At 38.7% G+C, this 15,797-nt stretch overlaps 1 protein-coding gene and 1 non-coding gene across 2 annotated transcripts in view; one reads left to right on the top strand and one right to left on the bottom strand.

The window, feature by feature from the left end:
- LOC142181962 (uncharacterized) overlaps positions 1-12,132 on the top strand; it is a 48,328-nt gene extending 36,196 nt beyond the window's left edge. Inside the window, exon 3 of the transcript XR_012710850.1 lies at positions 11,919-12,132. The gene's annotated coding sequence lies outside the window, so the exon portion shown is untranslated. The remainder of the gene's footprint in view (positions 1-11,918) is intronic.
- Positions 12,133-14,853: 2,721 nt separating this feature from the next.
- Positions 14,854-14,925, bottom strand: TRNAQ-UUG (transfer RNA glutamine (anticodon UUG)). Its single transcript has one exon. It is a non-coding gene; the product is annotated as a tRNA-Gln (tRNA).
- Positions 14,926-15,797: the final 872 nt, after the last annotated feature.

Genomic DNA, 15,797 nt, shown 5'->3' with positions numbered 1-15,797 from the left:
ATGTGTTCCCTAGATGGGTTCACGTCATTTTGAGTTTCCACCTCGGCATCTTGAATATCAATCCTCACTTCTTCATTCATATTCTTATCAATCACATTTTCAACCACCAAAGGAATTTTATCTTCTTGCAACTCAATTTCATCACTCAAAATTTGTTTTTGTTTGGAGGCATTCACATCACCGCCTCTCCCACTTCTTGTAGTTACCACCATAACGTGATTGTTCGCACCCTTCGGGTTAACTACTGTATCACTAGGTAGAGCCCTCTTAGGATTAGTATTCAAGGATTGGGAAATTTGGCCTAATTGAACCTCCATGTTCTAATTAAAGTATTGTGGGAAACCAATTGAGCTTCAGAGTCCGCATTCTTTTTCATCATCTGTTCAAACATCATCTCAATTCTCCCCATTTCATTGTTAGAGGAACTCGGACCTTGGGATGGAAATGGGGGTGGATTGTTCGATTGTTGGTACATTGGAGGCCTTTGAAAGCCTTGCCCCCAATTTCCTTGATTGCCATTATTCCAACCACCCCGATTGTTGTTACCACCCCAGTTATTGTTATTGCCATTCCAATTACCCTGCTTGTTCTGATTGCCCCAGTTGGAATTTTGGTTGTTATTCCCCCAATTACCATTGCCTTGTTGTTGTTGTTGATTGCCCCAATTGCCTTGCTGTCTCCATTGTTGTTGGTTGGAAGAATTGCCCCTTTGGCCTTGATAGTTGTTCACGTATTGTACCTCTTCATTCTGCCCATCATAACCATCATCTTGGAATCCACCACAATCATTGTCAAATGGCTCCAAATTCCCTTGGTTTTGTTGACCTCTTTGTCTTCTTTTGTTGACTAGCATGTTGACACCCTCCATAGCATTCACTTAGCGTGGATTTTGAACTTGTTGCAACTGTGACATTGCTAGTTGGTTCATTGTAGTTGTCAGCTCAACTATAGCTTGTCCATGGTCATGTAGCTTTTTGTGCAAATGAGTGACCATGGAGTCACCCTGGGGCATATTGACTCTACTTTGCCAAGCAGATGAAGTGTCAGCCATCTCGTCAAGAATGTCACAAGCCTCATCATAAGTTAGCTTCAAGAAGTTGCCCCCGTATAGTTGGTTCACTATGCACTGGTTTGCTGTGTTAATACCCCTGTAGAAAGTCTGTTGAATCATCGCCTCAGTCATATCATTGTTGGGGCATTCTTTGACCATTGTTTTATAGCGCTCCCAAATCTTATGTAATGGTTCGGTGGGCTCCTGCTTGAAGGCTAAGATCTCATCTCTCAATGCTAATATATGCCCCGGTGAGAAGAACTTTGCAATGAACTTGTCCGTCAACTCATCCCAAGTAGTGATGGAATGCTTGAGAAGTCGCTCAAGCCAATCTAGTGCCTTCCCTCTAAGTGAAAATGGGAAAAGTCTCAACCAAGTGCATCCTCAGACACATTAGTTTTCTTGCTCCCCCAACAGGTATCCACGAAACCCTTGAGATGTTTGTAATCATTTTGATTGGCAGCGCCCGTGAAATATCCACGCTGCTCCAGCAATGTCAGCATCATATTGGTAATTTGAAAATTGCCTTCCCGGATCTGGGGTGGGACAATTGCACTTGCATAGCCTTGATTTGGAAGCACTCGAGGAGCCATTCTTGGAGGCGACGGAGGAGGGTCTGGAATATTATCATTGGCCTGTCGGCCTCTCCTTTGGGCTTGAGGTACTACCGGAACCTCATCATCGATATTGTCATCTACCTCCTCCCCCGACGGAATATCTCCAAGAGGTGCGTTGTTTGTTGCCATTTAGTACCTAAACTTGTGACACACACAAATTAGTAACACAGAAGGAAAGAAGAATCAATACACAAAACTATTTAGATAGATAGCCAAAACCGTTAGCTCCCCGGCAACAGCGCCAAAAAGTGATCAAGGCCAACCCTACACTACTACAAAGTAGCAAAAGTGATCAAAGCAGCTTTTAGCCAAGAATGCCGGGATCAATTTCCACAGGGAGCTAGATATTGTAATTGAGTGTCTATCTAAATTGGAGTTGCATAGTTGTTCCTAATTGCACTTCTAACATTGATGGTTTTGATATTACTTCTAAATGTATACTACTAAGATGCTAAATTAGGCTAAGTGAAGCTAAGAGTAAACTATTGAAGGTTGTCTAAATGGTTAAAAGGCACTAGGGAAGTGACTTTTTCCTAGGTGGATACTTGACGAGTTCTCGATCTAAGGCTAGGTTATCATGTTTGGGGATTACGATATAACCATTGCACGATACTTCTCACTCTATACCTTTCGGTAGTTTGAGTGATTTTTACCTAATTGACTTCCTCAAGACCAATTGGGTATGATAATTTGTGCAAGCAATAGAGGTTCAAGTCAGGGTATTACTATCTCTAGGTTTAACCCTTTTAATTGGGGCTATCAATCTCTTGAATACACTCCAATTCCTCGTTGGACCAGTTTCATAGACTTAAGCTCTCTTCCTCAAGAAAAGCCATAGTCAACTAGGCATAACTAGTGTTTGCAATCACTAATTTAACATTTAAACCATAAATTAGTCCAAATATCAAACATCCATAGACATTCAAGCCTTAAAACACAAGACCCATCAATTACCCACACTAGGGTTGAGTCACAACCCTAGCTAATGGGTCTAGCTACTCATGATAATAGAAGAAAACAAAGAAATAGATGAAGAAAACCCATAATATTTAATTACTAGATAAAACTTGAAGATTCAATGATGAAACTATTGTAAAATTACTCAAAATGGTGAAAGAACACTATTCATGAGCGCAACTACTATCTAGAATACAACTGATGACCTAAAATGGGAAAAGAAACTATTTATACTAGGCCAAAAATTTTGGACAAAAATACCCCTGCAGGGCTAGTGCAGACCGCACAAAATCGAGTGCGGCCGCACTAAGGCTCTTGGCTGAAACATCTGCTCTCTGAACTTAGCCACCGCGAGCCACACAAAATGCACCGTGGCCGCGATGGCTTCTATTGCGGTCCGCACAAAATGAACCACGGACCGCATTGGAAATATTCCTCCATCTTGGCAACTCTCTGAACTTGAGCTTTGCAGACCGCACAAAGTCGAGTGCGTCCACAATGAAGTCAATGCGGTCCGCATAAAATGCTTTGCGGCCGCATTGCTTGGCTGCCTGAAATGAGCACTTTCTGAACCTCCTATTTACGGACCACACAGAATGGAGTGCGGCCACAGTGGTCCTATTATACTGAGCTTGGACTCGTTCTTGGTACTTGTGCATGTTTCACTCCTTTTTGAGCTTGTTTTGACGAATTATCACCTTGTTGACCAAACCCTGCAATCAAGTACAACATGTGAGCCTTGAGACTATTTTGTACACATTTCTAATTAAAACCTAAGTAAGAAGGAGTGTAAATTGCATCATAATCCCTAGTTATCAGGTGCAGGGAGTAAAGTGAGTACTCCAAATCAGTGAGTAATAATAATAAATGAAGACTGACCGATAAGAAATCACGTAAAAACACAACATGCTAATAAGAGGCAGAGTAAAACCAGTAAAGTGCAATAAAGTTGTGAAATCTCATGAAAAACCTTAGTTCAGTTTAAGCTTCTTTAAAATACCTTTTTAACGGTTAAACAAGTAAATAACAGGTAGCTAGAAAAGATAAACACATAAAAATCTGCCCCTTGGGCAATATCATGGAACAATACCAGCCCCTTGGGCTATATCTCACATCACAATGGGTACCCGCGCTTACTGGGGGTGTACAGACTCCTAGAGGGGCCCCTCACATCCCACGCGCAATATCAAGCCATCTCGTGGCATAATCAATAGGCTATTAGGCTCATATCTAACCATCTCGTAGCGTACAACTCAGGCCCTCGGCCTTATAATCATAAATCAATGTATCCTCACAACACAGGCCCTCAGCCTTACTCAGTCAGAATCTCATAAGCTAATCGGGCAATAGTAAAATATGATGCTCAGCCCAAATTATCATTTAAAACATTATTTAATGGGTTAAACAGAGTAAACATGGATGAGTTATGAAAACAGTAGAATATAACATGACTGTGTGCAAGTAAAAAGTCAAAATAGTGAGGAAATATCAGTAAAGAAATCTCATAAGGGTCCAAATAGTTGGCACGATGCCTAAATATGGCATTCAACCCAAAACATGATGATAGCAAACAGTTTTTAAACAAATACGCGGTAAAACAGTCATTCAGGACGAACTAAGTCACAATCCCCAACGGTGCACGACCCCACGCTCGTTATCTAGCGTGTGCGTCACCTCAATATAGCATAAAGATGTGAAATCCGGGGTTTCATACCCTCAGAACAACATTTACAATCATTACTCGCCTCAATTCGGTCCAAACTCTAGCTCGTTATGCCTTTGCCCCTCGAATCGGCCTCAACCTGCGTCGAATCTATCCATAATTAGAATCACGATGTCAAAATATGCCAAGGGAATGAAGCCCATGCGAAAATAATCAGTTTACAACATAAATCTCGAAATTAACCAAAACCCGACCCCAGGGCCTACATCTCAGAATTCGATAAAATTTAAATCAATAGATTCCTTATCTCCCCACGAGTTCATACATATTAAAAGTCCCAAAATCCGACCACAAATGGCCCCTTAAATCCTCAAGTCAAGGTCTTTAATACCAAGCCCTAGTTTCCCAATTTTTAACCCTTAATTTCTCGATCGCTTTTGCAGTTCCAGCAAACCTTCCACTTAGCCACATCTGCGACTCCCTTTTCGCTTATGCGAGACCGCACCTGCGGTCCCCTAGCCGCAGGTGCAATTATGACAACAATGGAACATCTTCAGTTGTCAAAACCAACTTCCAAACTTTCCGCCATCCATCCGAAATCACCCCGAGGCCCTCAGGACCTCAACCAAAAGAACCAACACCTCATATACCACTACCCAAACTTGTACCAATCTTCAAAACATCTCAAACAACATTGAATCAACTAAATCACATCGAAATCAAGCCTAAGATTCCCAAAATCTTCTGAATTCCACTTTTAATCAAAAAGTCTACCAAATCATATCTGAATGACCTAAAATTTCGCACACACATCCCAAATGATACAACAGAACAACTGCAACTCCCGGAATTCCATTCCAACTCCTATATCAAAATCTCACCTATCAACCAGAAAATGCCAAAATTCCAATTTCGCCAATGCAAGCCTAAATCTACTCCGGACCTCCAAAACACATTCCGATCACGCTCCTAAGTCCCAAATCACCTTCCAAAGCTATTCGAACCATTGGAACTCACACCCAAGCCTTTTAACACATAAGTCAATATCCTGATGACTTTTCCAACTTAAGCTTCCTCAAAAGAGACTAAGTGTCTCAAATATTACCAAAACCTTTCCGAACTCGAGCCAACCAACCCGATCACACATAGAACCGATAAACAAGCAATAAGAAGTAGAAATGGGGGGAAATGGAGCGGTAACTCATGAAATGACCGGTCGGGTTGTTACAGACACCGACACTTAGGATGCTGCTCAAGAAACTATTGCTACTATTGTGGCTCAAGGCAGAACTAAGAAGGCTTTAACTCATAAAAAGAAGGGTAGATCCATAAAAAGGGTCCAAGTACCTCGAGTTGAATGTAAAGAAGGGGTGGATAATGATGAGCAAGTACCTCAGGATCTAGTGTTGCCCCCAACAGCAACTCCGACTCAGACAACTATATCCCCAGAGGTGAGTCAGATGTTTAATGCAGTCAACAATGCTATGGAGATATTTAAAGCTTTCATGGCCAATCAGAACAAGAGAAGAGATGAGATTCCACCTTAATCAAATATATAGAACAATTCTGAGTCCTCAAGAGTGAATGAATTTTTGAAGTTGAATCCTCTAGTGTTCCATGGTTCTATAGTTGATGAAGATCCAATGTTGTGGCTGGAGGGTGTGAAGAAAGCCCTCTGAGTGATGAAAGCATTTGATGATGAAGCTATGGAGTTGGCTGCTTACCAGCTTAGAGATGTGGCTGGTGCTTGGTTTGAGATGTGGGAAAAGGAAAGAGATGAAGATTATGGTCCGCCTACTTGGGAAGAATTTGAAGAGGCCTTCATGGCTAACTTTACCCCAGAAGAGGATAGGGAAGCTAAGGCTATAGAGTTCGAACATCTCAAGCAAGGGAATAAAAGTGTGCAAGAGTACTACATGGAATTCATAAGGCTAGATAAGCATGCTCCTCACATGGTTAAGACAGAAAAAGCAAAGATTCACAGGTTTGTTGGCGGTTTGGCTTACCACATTAAGGATACGACATCAACTGCAGTGGCAGGAATGACATCTTTCTCCTATGTTGTGGGATTCACCAAGCACTTAGAAAAAGACAAACAACAAAGGAGAGAAGAAAAATAGCATAACAAGAAAGCCCGGACAACGGGCAGGTTTAATGGTACATCTAGCGGAGGTGGAAGGGATTCCTCTAATAAGGAGTCATTAGTACCAGCTCAGTCTAGTCATCAGTCTAGTGGTGGGTCTTTCTTCATACGTACTCAGAGTTATGGGAATCAGTCTTGCGAGAATCAGAATTTTAGGACATCATCCTCATATAGCCAGAGTCATGCTGAGCAATATTCACACCAACAAAGTCTTTGTGGAACATGTAAGCGGCAATATTCAGGTCAGTGCAAGCTCGGGTTTCATAGTTGCTATCATTGTGGAGACATTGGTCATATAAAGGCCAACTTCCCAAAGCTGCGACGTAATTTTAGTGGTGGATCAACTCATCCTTCTAGTTCCTCAGCTATTGCAGTTACACCACCTCATGCTCATAGTTCTTATAATCAGACCGGACATGGGGCAGGCAGAGGTGCAGATCGAGTTACTCAAGGAGGGAGACAGCCCCGTTTGTTTGCTACACTTGATCGTCAGAGTGCAGAGGCATATGCAGAAGTTATTATAGGTATACTTTTAGTTTGCTCACATAATGCTTATGCCATAATGGATCCAGGTTCAACATTTTCATATGTGACTCCATACTTTGCAATTAACCTCGGACTAGAACCTAGATAACTTAGGGAACCATTCCTGGTATCTACTCTAGTTGGCGAGTCAAAGAAAGTCACTAGAGTCTATAGAGGTTGTATAGTTTCAATCCAAGGTCGCAACACCAAAGCCGATCTCATAGAGTTAGAAATGGTGAATTTTGCTGTGATCATGAGTATGGATTGGTTGTCTTCTTGCTATGCCATGTTAGATTGTCGTGCCATGATAGTCAGGTTCCAATTTCCAAACGAAGAAATCTTAGAGTGGAAGGGTAGTTTAGCATCACTTGTAGGTAAGTTTATTTCTTACCTTAAGGCACAACGAATGGTCAGTAAAGGGTGTCTCGCCTATTTGGCTTACATCATTAATCCAGAATCAGAACCACTAGCTCTTCAGTCAGGCCAGTTGTTAGAGAATTTCTAGAAGTTTTCCCAGATGACCTTCCCGGACTTCCTCCTGAAAGAATCATAGACTTTGGCATTGATCCCATGTCAGGCACTCAGCCCATATCTATACCTCCTTATAGCATGGCTCTAGCAGAACATAATGAGTTGAGAGAACAGTTGAAAGACCTTCTTGACAAGGGCTTCATCAGGCTGAGTGTTTTACCGTAGGGTGCCCCGGTCCTGTTTGTCAAGAAAAAAGATGGGCCTCTCAAAATGTGTGTCGACTATTGATAGTTGAATAAATTTACCATTAAGAATAAATACCCACTGCCGAGAATTGATGATTTATTTGATCAACTTTAGGGTGTAAAGTACTTTTCAAAAATAGACTTAAGGTCGGGGTACCATCAGTTGAGAATCAGAGAAGAAGATATATCTAAAACAGCCTTTAGAACTCGCTACAGGCACTATGAATGTAATGTCCTTCGGGTTGACAAATGCTCCAGTTTCATTGATGGACCTCATGAACAGAGTTTTCAAGTCATTCCTTGATACTTTTATTATCGTGTTTATAGACGATATTTTGGTATACTATAAGAGCAAGGAAGATCACGTAGAACACCTCAGAATAGCCTTGCAGACCTTGGAGGAGAATGAGCTTTATGCCAAATTTTCAAAATGTGCATTCTGGTTGCAGTCAGTGGCATTCTTAGGCCATATGGTATCTAGTGAAGGAATAAAAGTAGACCCTCAGAAGACAGAAGCACAAGAACTGGCCTAGGCCGACAACGCCAACCGAAAACAGGAGTTTTTTGGGGTTAGATGGCTACTATAGAAGGTTTGTAGAGGGATTTTCCTCACTTGCAGCTCCATTAACTAAGTTGACTCAGAAAGCAGTTAAGTTCCAATGGTCAGACGCTTATGAGAAGAGTTTTCAAGAGTTAAAGAAGAGGTTGACCACTGCACTTGTGTTAACCTTGTCGACAGGTTTGGGTGGGTTCGCAGTGTATTGTGATGCCTCCAGAGTGGGCCTTGGTTGTGTTCTTAGGCAAAATGGAAAAGTTATTGCTTATGCTTCCAGGCAGTTAAAGAATCATGAAAAGAACTACCCTACACACAACTTGGAGCTTGCATCAATGGTGTTTACATTAAATATATGGCGACACTACCTTTATGGCGAGCATTCTGAAGTGTTTATAGATCACAAAAGCCTCCAGTACATTTTCAAACAAAAAGAATTAAATTTGAGACAGAGAAGGTGGCTCGAGCTATTGAAAGATTATGATATCAATATCCTTTATCACCCGGGCAAAGCTAATGTGGTAGTAGTTGCACTTAGTAGGAAGTCAATGGGTGTCTTGGCCCATCTTGCAATACAAAGGCGATCTTTGGGTCGACAAATTCAAAAACTAGAAAATGATGGAATTAGATTGGATGAGACCGAAGAAGGAGGTATAACTGCATATGCCTTTGCGCAATCCTCCCTTGTTGCGCATGTTAAGGCTAAGCAAGACGAAGATCCATACTTAGTGAAGTTAAAATAAGGAGTCAGAAACAAAGAAATCACTGCTTTCACTCTAGGAAGTGACAGAATTTTGAAGTTGAATGATTGGTTATGTGTGCCAGATGTAGATGGTCTTAGGAAGGCCATAATGGAGGAAACTCACAGTTCGAGGTACTCTATCCACCCGGGTGATACCAAAATATATCTAAATTTGAAAGAGTTGTATTGGTGGAAAGGCATGAAGAAACAAGTAGCAGATCATGTGGCTAAATATTTGAATTGTTAGCAAGTCAAAGCCAAACATCAGAGGCCTGATGGCCTAGCTCAAGATATAGAGATACCACAGTAGAAGTGAGAGATGATTAATATGGATTTTGTAGTAGGTTTACCTCGCACGTACTATAAGCATGATTCAATTTGGGTTATTGTAGACCGACTAACAAAGTCCGCGCATTTCCTACCAGTAAAGACGACAGATTCCGTAGAGCAGTATGCATAGTTGTACATCAAATAAATAGTCTGATTGCATGGTACTCCAGTTTCAATCATATCTGACAGAGGCCCTCAGTTCACAACGCATTTTTGGCAGGCATTTCAGAAAAGATTAGGTACCAAGGTCAATTTGAGCACCGCTTTCCATCCACAAATAGATGGCCAGGCAGAAAGGAGCATTCAGACACTCGAAGATATGTTACGTGCCTGTGTTATAGATTTTGGAGGTAATTGGGATGATCACTTGCCACTTATAGAATTTGTTTACAATAACAACTATCAGGATATCATCGGTATGACTCCTAATGAAGTGTTGTATGGGCAAAGATGTAGGTCTCCAGTGGTTTGGTTTGAACCAGCAAAAGTGCCATTGATTGGTCCAGAGTTTATTTGTGAGGCCGTAGAGAAAGTCCAGCTAATTAAGGAAAGACTCAAAGCGGCCCAGAGTCGTCAAAAGTCTTATTCTGACAAGAGGCATCGTGAGTTATAGTTCATAGTTGGTGATAAGGTGTTTTTGAAAGTTTCACCAATGAAAGGAGTTATGAGGTTTGGTAAGAAAGGGAAACTTAGCCCTAGATTTATCGGACCTTATGAAATTATAGAAAAGAAGGGAAACGTGGCTTATGAGCTAGCGCTGCCCGTTCAGTTGTCCTCTGTTCATCCTGTCTTTCATGTGTCTATGCTTAGAAAGTACATTCATGATGAGTCACATATAATACCTGTTGATACCATAGAAACTAAATAAGGCTTGACTTATGAAGAGGTACCTATAGAAATTCTCGATAGGCAAGTAAGAAAGTTGAGAACAAAAGATATAGCATCGGTAAAAGTTTTGTGGAGTAATCATGATTCAAAAGAGGCTACGTGGGAGATCGACGAAGATATGAGAGAGAAATATCCATATTTATTTGAGGAAAAAGGTATGTGAACCTAAGTTTGGTTTGACATTTATATTTCATTTATTAAATACAAGTTAGCATGTGTTTATGTCCTTGCTAGATTATACTTAGTTGCTGAAGTAATTTAGTTTTTGTCAGGGTATCTTTAGTTATTAAATAATTTAGTGTCATGCCAGAGTATATTTAATTCATTAAAGTTATTTACTTTTTGTAAAGTGTTGTGCTTTAAAATTTGGTTGGTTATTATGGTACCTCCTTGCCGGAGTGTGTGTAACTAGTTTATGAGATGTGTATGGTGCCTAGGAATGGCCTGTTATGATGTATTTGGTTGGTGTTGGTATATTTGTGGTATTTGTGACTGGGAAATTTTTTGGATAGTCCAATTTACAAGGGAAACTCTGCCGAAATTTTTAAAATTTTAGGAAGTTAGCCAAAATTTTGAGTCCCTTGCAAGAGTGAGTAGTGCTAAGAAAACTTAAGAGGTTCAAGGACCTAAGAAATGATTGTTAGCTTAAGAATAAAACCCTAGCAACATTCGAGGATGAATGTTTTTAAGGAGGGAAGATTGTAACACTCCTCAAATTTATAAAAGTTTCAAGATATGCTAAATATAGAATTTAAATTTTTTTATCTTAAATAAAACTTCTATTACGGATTTAAACCCTTGTGATTGATTTTTGAGTTACTTCTCTATTTATAAATAATTGGATATACAATTAGGGGAATATTAATAATTTTAATATTATTAATTACTAAAAGTAGGTATAATTAAATACAAGTTAAGTCACAAAAAAATAGAAAAGGGAAAACAAATAAAAAGGAAAACGTGAAAAGTCCTTAACCCATAAAGAGTTGTGGACTGCAAAAAGAAGTAAAAAAGGGTTTGGACTAAGAAATAGAATACGCACAATCTGAAATGCAGAATTAAAAAAAGCCCTTGTTCACGCATAAACGCAGAATCGTGAGTAGGGATGGGCATATATCGGGTAAAACCGATTACCCGAACCATTAATTGTTTATTGAGTTATCGGTATCGGGTTATTGGGTTAACGGTTCGGTAACGATTTAGAATTTTTCACTATTGGGTTATCGGTTTAGGCCTCGGTTTGCCAATTTGTTAATAGGTTAACTGATACCCAATAAAAATTAATAAAATTATGACTTTACCCTTAACTATATACATATGCTAGGTCTTCAGTTCATTTTCTCCTATTATTTCTTAGCCTCACACTTCAGTTGCTTCATCTTCATTCTTTATAGACCTTACTAGTTACTCCTAGCGTAAGTTTTTAGTCTTATACATTAGGCTTTTTATTTCTATAGCAAATTGACTGTTAATGATTCTTTTTTTTTTCGCTTTTTAATTTTGTGAGCTCATGTTGTGCAGCCTATACCTACTACCAGTTTCTCTTCGTACTTATCAATTCTCAATCGTCAATCTTCGTCAGTTTCAGATATATTTTTTAACATTATTCTTCTGTACAGTACGATGAGCTTTGACAACAGGACAACATTTTCTTGCCTTCTAGGTGTTTTTCATTTCTATGTTAGTATTGCCCACACACAGATCAAGGTTTTGTTTTATGGTTTTTTTTTCAGGTTACGCATTTGACAAACAACATCCAGTTTATCTTTGCTGTTAGTACTATATGTTTGGACTTGTTAATTTTAAGGTGAAATTGCTACTACTTTGTATTATTATTAATGTATTTGGATAACTGTTGTTGAAGAATTAGTACTATTCTAGTTGTGGCCACTGGACAAAACGCAGAAATGGGTAGTATACTATATGTTAATTCTTCTCTTTTTTGCTTAACTCTAGTGAATTGTCTTCTCTTTTTTGCTTAACTCTAGTGAATTGTCTTCTCTTTTTTGCTTAACTCTAGATTGAGTTATCTTATTGGGTAAACCAATAACCGAACCGATACTGATCGATAATCGATTAACTGATAATCGATAACCGATATCTTATCGGTTTGGTTATCGGTTTATCAAATTTGTAAATCGATAACCGATATGATAAACCGATAATATTCATAACCGAGCCGAACCAACCGATGCCCACCCCTAATCATGAGACAGAGCCTTGCTGCTCAATACTCACACAGGCAACATGAAGTTTAGGTTTCTTTATAAGTCACTAATTCTTAAAATCAGGTATATAAAATTTTCTATTGTCAATTACCCTAAAGTAGTAGTAGGTAAGAATTGGATAGTTAATTCCCTTCTTTCTCTATATCAACAATAAACTTCATGTTTAAGCGTGAAACTTTAAAATTGATTAAAATGTACTGGTTGTTGTAAAATTGATTGTTTGACTGGTGTCAATTAGACTGGGACCTACGTATTGGCTTGAGAAGTTTTGAGGTGAGTTGATATAACCCCTTTACTAAAGTGGTTTAACTCACAAAAACATGCATACAAGATGTTTGATGAATTGCTTAAAAGAGTTTATATTTACTTAGTTGGAGCGAGTGAGTACTTATTAACTTAGAATTATTCTAGCAAAAGTTTAGATGATTTATTATGATATATGTGTATAAATTTTCAAATTTTTGTGTTATTCTTATATGTTATTTTCATGTTAAAAATTTATAAAGAAGCAAGAATCTTTAGAAACACTTTTACATGTTTATTTCATTCTTATGTCATGCTTTACATTTAAGGATACCGGCATGAACATGTACATGATGTTCTATAAAGAAAAGATTTAGACTTGAAAAGTCACAAGAAGAAGTTTTAGAAAGAAAAGATTTTTGGGAGTATCCTTTATTCTGAGAAGAGGTCATCGTCCAGGCCGAGGGTCCTGACCAAGGCGTTGACTTCCTGAAACTACTTGTGCCAAAGTAGGGAGCATACGAGCCGAGGGTCTCGTTGCTGAGAATTTACTTAGCCATGCTAAGGTATGATACATGAGCGCTGAGAACCATGAAGCGAGTGGCACCTCGTGGATTGGGCCTATTCGATCAGGTTGGGATCGAACCCGTGCCGATCACACGGTGACTGAGACAGAATTAAGTCAGGATAGTTGGAACTCCCAAAGTATAAAGTGAAGTATTTTTTATAAGAAAGAAAAAGAAAAGAATTTCTTTTAGAATATTCATAAACTGTTATTATGCAATTATTTTAGAATTATTCTTATAAGCTTTATGTTTTACATGCATTTAGAACTTTTGCTCGTAATGTATATGTTATTAAAGTTTTATCCCCTGTTGTTGAGACTCACTGAGTACAGTGGATGGTACTGGCGTTCTCTTTGGGAACCTACGTGGGTATGCGGTACAATGTAGGAACCGGTTTTGCAGGCGAGCTAGCTACTGGTTAGGACTTCCTTCTCTTCCAGTGCTATTGGTGAGCTCCGCTTTTGTTCGTGGAGTATTTCTTAGAGTTATCTTTATTTAGTTATTTCTTTGTTTACTTAGAGAACTGGCCAGTAAATCTCATGTCCTGAGTAGTGCGTCAGTTTATCAGTAGAGGCTTCATAGACATAGTCGTTAGGTTAAGATTCAAATGTTTTTGATAATAACTTAGTTGTATTTTATTGGTTACTACGAATAAAGTTTTGAAATTGGATTATTTTAGATATTTAAATTATCTAAAAGTATTTGGTTATAGTAGTGCATTGTGGCATATAAAGTTTGAAGTTATGACAAATTTGATAAGCGCAGATGGTTCGCTCGGTCATATTTAGTGATTGGGTGCCGATCCCGGCTTGTTCAGAAAATGGACCGTGACAAGGAATACCATGATTAATGATCTGACCATTTCTCTGCTGGATCACATATTGATTCTGCAAACACAATTTGAGAGATCAATAATGGGTATCGAACTTGAGAAAGAGAGGCGAGGGTTTGAGAAGAAAAGCAATGGAAGAAAGGGTAAAAATATCTTTTCATATTAATTTTAACAAAGTAGTGATTATTTTTGCTTAATATTAGAATTGCTAGATAAAAAGCAAATACCACACGCCATTTTACTAAGGTTTCTTTCTTTGTGGCCCAAGATTTTCTTGGACTTTAATCGTTCTTATGCACCTTTTTGTTCTTCTTATAATTGTGCAATGGGCTTTGGACTGTAGAATCATCTGGGCTTCGTGTATCACATTGGTATAACGAAGGGAAAAAGGAATTTTAGGAAGACTCACCGTACAAATGACATTACATAGCCGCTTTTAGCACTCTTATTTAAAATATATTCTTTTTTCAAAATTACTCAAAGTTTAGCATGTTTTGAAGGTCTGATTTTGACCTGCACTCAATCAGACCCGCGATTATAACTTAAGATGATTATGAGGTGGTTAAACTTTAGAAAACTTTGTAAACTTCGAGTATTTTTTAAAATAGGGATCCTAAAAAGCTATCTATGCACTTCACCAGGTCCTTCTTTGTGGCCCAAAATTTTATTGGACCTTTTTCGTTCTCGTGCATCTTATTGTGCTTATAGTTTTTGCAAAATGGGGTTGAACTGTAGAATGATATGGCTTTCGTGTATAATATTGGCATAACAACGAAAGTTTGCTTAGCAGCAAAAATAAAGGTCCTACCGGGAGTCGAACCCAGGTCGCTGGATTCAAAGTCCAGAGTGCTAACCACTACACCATAGAACCGCTGACGTTAGCATTCTCACCCCATTGTATTTATTTACACAATTGTTTCTATTTATTGGCACAGTGATATCAAAGTAGAGCCAGGGTAAGTCATGATTTACTTGGAATTAAACATTAGTTTGAAATAGATACAACAAATAAGGAAGTTTGAGTTCTATTGCGCAATCAATCAATAAAAGACAAATATCCGACAAGAGGGGTTGCTCCGATGGTCAGCACCCCCTACCTACAACCCAAGGTAGCGGATTCGAGTTACCAAAGAAGCAATAGTTCCAACAAAGGAGATGAAAGGGGAGGGGAATTTTAAAAAGAAGAAGATAAATATCTTGTAATATTATCAGATTATATGATTGGCCTGTAAAGGAGCAACTCCTAATCCCAACAAGTTAAAGTTACCAGCACTCACCATATCTTGCTCCTGAGTTCATCTCTTTATTCAAAGCCTAACAAATTTTTTACAAGTCATTACCATTAGCAGTGCATATTTCCTACTATTATAATGCTTCATTTTTCTGTCTCTCATTTGTTCTAAGTTATTCATCAATTAGCACTCAATAGGACTAATGTCATGCTTTTATGCACGTCACATTGGGAAGAAGAATGTGAAGGGTTTTAGTGAGTTACTTATTCTCAAAATGACTGTAAATATCTGGAAAATTTAAGGGGCATTCAAACTTGGAATCTGCATAAAGCTGAAAGTCCAGAATTCGTACTAGGTCTTTATATAGTACTACTGAAACACAGCCCTGCGGGAGCAATATTTTGACACGAACGCATGCAGATGAATGATTCATGTGATATTTTTCTACTATATATCATTTAGGTAGGAATGAAGTGATATTATTATGCCGTCCAGCTTTACCAAATTTAGT

This window comes from Nicotiana tabacum, chromosome 6 (genome assembly GCF_000715075.1).
Source record: "Nicotiana tabacum cultivar K326 chromosome 6, ASM71507v2, whole genome shotgun sequence".
Classification (NCBI taxonomy): domain Eukaryota; kingdom Viridiplantae; phylum Streptophyta; class Magnoliopsida; order Solanales; family Solanaceae; genus Nicotiana; species Nicotiana tabacum.
Note: the sequence above shows the minus strand (reverse complement) of the source record. Positions and strands in the feature narration are given on the sequence as shown.